Below are 2,951 nucleotides of genomic sequence, written 5' to 3'. Positions count from 1 at the left end.
TCTTGAGAGAGTTATAGTGATTATTCCCAGTAGGACTACTTTTATCAAGTTCATTAATTTCTAATTACAATGTTTTGTTTTTACTTGCTTTTTTATTTTGCACATATAGATTTATGACTCATATCTCCTTCCTAAGTATGACTTATTACCCGATGTTCTCCTTTATCCTGTTTATTGTTTTTAATCTTAAAGTCCACCTTGTCTACATCAATATCACCACTCTTACTTGTCTTTGGTTTGCATATGCCTGTTATCTATTTGTTCACTTCTTAATTTTAACTTTTAAGTTTCATCATGCTTAGGGTGTGTATATTGTAAGCGGCGTCAAAATTGTTTGTTTGTTTTTTTAACCTCAGTCTGATAGTTTATTTTGATGGGAAGATTTTAGTCTGTTTATATTATATGTAATGAATGATATACTTGATTTTATTTATTTTATTTTAGTTCATGTTTATTACTTATTTTACTTTATTGATTCCTTATTTCCACTTCATTTGCCTTTGCTTCTTTGTTCAAGTGTTCTTCATTCTATTTTCTTTTTCTTGCTAACACAGAATTTCTACTGCCAATTTCCATCTATTAATGATTACATATTCTTTCCCTGATCTTAGAGTCAAAGACTATAACCAAACATTTCTCCATGAAAGATGTTCAAATTCCCCTCTATTTCCCTGAACACAATATTCTTATTTCTAGTACTCCAATCCCCTCTTTTGTCTTTACCATCCCCTTTCTCCATTCTGGAGATACTGTTGTAATTATTTTATTTCTCTCCCTGTCTTCACTCACCCTCAATATTTTATTGTGATGAAGATAGCTAAGGCTACCTGGAATTTCCCTTACAAGAGCTCCCTTCCATCTCAAAAGTTCTTTTTTTAGCTTTTGTATTCCTCAATACTATACAGTCTATCCTTCTCCATAAGTATGTATCACAAGGTTCTTTTATTACTTTTTTTTCATTCCTCTTATTTCTTCATCTTGAAGTTTTTATTATTTTTCATGTGATGTTTGCTTAGAATCTTTTTTCAAATATTTTTCTGAAGTTTGGAATATGATGGTATTTGGAATATGATGGTAATATATAGGCTCAGAACTTCTTCATGTCCTCAAATAGTTTTCTACATTTGAGGTAAGTTGTTTTTTCTGTCTAGAAGTTTGTGATATTTTCAATCTAATACTTGTATCAGAATTTGCATTGTTATGTATCTGTTTTGGAACTCAGAACTTTCTGAAGAGGAAAGTCCAGTGCCAAGTCTCTCTCTCTTTTTTTTTAAGATTTTATTTATTTATTTGAGAGAGAGACAATGAGATAGAGAGAGCATGAGAGGGAGGAGGGTCAGAGGGAGAAGCAGACTCCCTGCCAAGCAGGGAGCCCGATGCGGGACTCGATTCCGGGACTCCAGGATCATGACCTGAGCCGAAGGCAGTCACTTAACCAACTGAGCCACCCAGGCGCCCCAGTGCCAATTCTCTTATTCCTTACGTTGAAACCCCAACAGAGTCTCTGGTCTCTTGCAAAAAATATATATATCTGCCTTAAGGATCCAGAAGTTGGTTTCCTCCACCTCCAAGCCTAGGCATTTCAAAACTTTAAAAGTTTTTGCCTCAGAGCAAGCATAACAGGAATACTTTGAATTCTCTCAATAAAGTGATTTCTCACATGAAATTCTAGTAATCATATGGTTTCATATCCTGAGAAAAGGGGAGTTTCAAAGCCACTGATAAAAGATGGACAGAAAGTACCCATCGTTGGGGTTGTTGCTGCATGTTGCCTTCTTTGTCCCACGTTCTAGGAACTGTTGTAACCATAGATTAGTAAAGTCAATCATCAGTAAGGAATCCAGAAAATTTTCACTGTGTTCCATGAGTCTCTCTAAAATTCCAGTCCAAAAAGAATAAAATACATGTTCATAAAGTTATGGAGAGTCCACAATACCCACATGACTAATTTTATAGCTTTGTATCTAGTTCTTTGTAGTTGCAAACACTCTTCTACTTTTCGTTTATAATATGGAAATGAAATATAGACTTTGGAGTGTCTTATTTTTAGGTTCTAGGAGCTTTATATACATTACCTTATATAATGTAAGCTTAATCATAAGCCTACTATGTAGCTGTGTTTTATAGATATGAAACAGAAGCTTGCAGAAGTTACATGCTAGCCTTAAGTTTACAAATAGCTAGTGGTAGAACTGAGCATATCCACTCCATAGAAAGAAAAGTAACAGTGGTAAATGAGAGGTCTTATCAGAACACTATTTGACTTCTGAAGGAAAGATGTGATGTGAGTTAAGAGTTAACTAAAATTACATGTGCCTTTTCAACCTTACACAGATAAAAGCAAGTTACATTACTTCAAATGCCAACCTGCTTCTGGAAACACATGCTTTATGGAGAGAGGATTGCTTAATGAAGTACTTGGCTACTCCATTTGTGACAAGTATATTTGAGAATGTTGTGAAATAGCCATAGATTATGGACCTCACCACACACATGGCTATTAATGCAATGAGACATGACAGAGCATGAAATGTGCAATATCCATTCACATTGAAGGCTAAGTGCCATCAGTGCATCTATGTGTGAATTAATATAGTATCACCCACTCCTGGCTGTGGAATGTCACACAGTGGTGGTGATTGGGATTGTAAAAATGCCTTAATCAGATATTAGTTGGAAAGAACAAGTATATGCTGTCACATCAATGACAAGGTTTAAAAGTGTTGAGCTAAATAAATTATGTTCCACTATAGTCACAGCCCATTAATCCCATCAATTGTGTAATTATTTTGAATTACCTTATTTGAACTACAGTTCAATTCTGAAGTCTTATATATAAATCACAGGACATTGAAAAATAAATTAAAGTCAGCAGTATATCTTTTTAATTCCATTTCCAGAAATATAAACATGTAAATATACAAATTGGATCATATTCACTTTTACGTATT

This window comes from Mirounga leonina, unplaced genomic scaffold, assembly GCF_011800145.1.
Source record: "Mirounga leonina isolate KUSES-001 unplaced genomic scaffold, KU_Mleo_1.0 Mir_173, whole genome shotgun sequence".
NCBI lineage: Eukaryota > Metazoa > Chordata > Mammalia > Carnivora > Phocidae > Mirounga > Mirounga leonina.
This window is presented reverse-complemented; position numbering follows the sequence as displayed.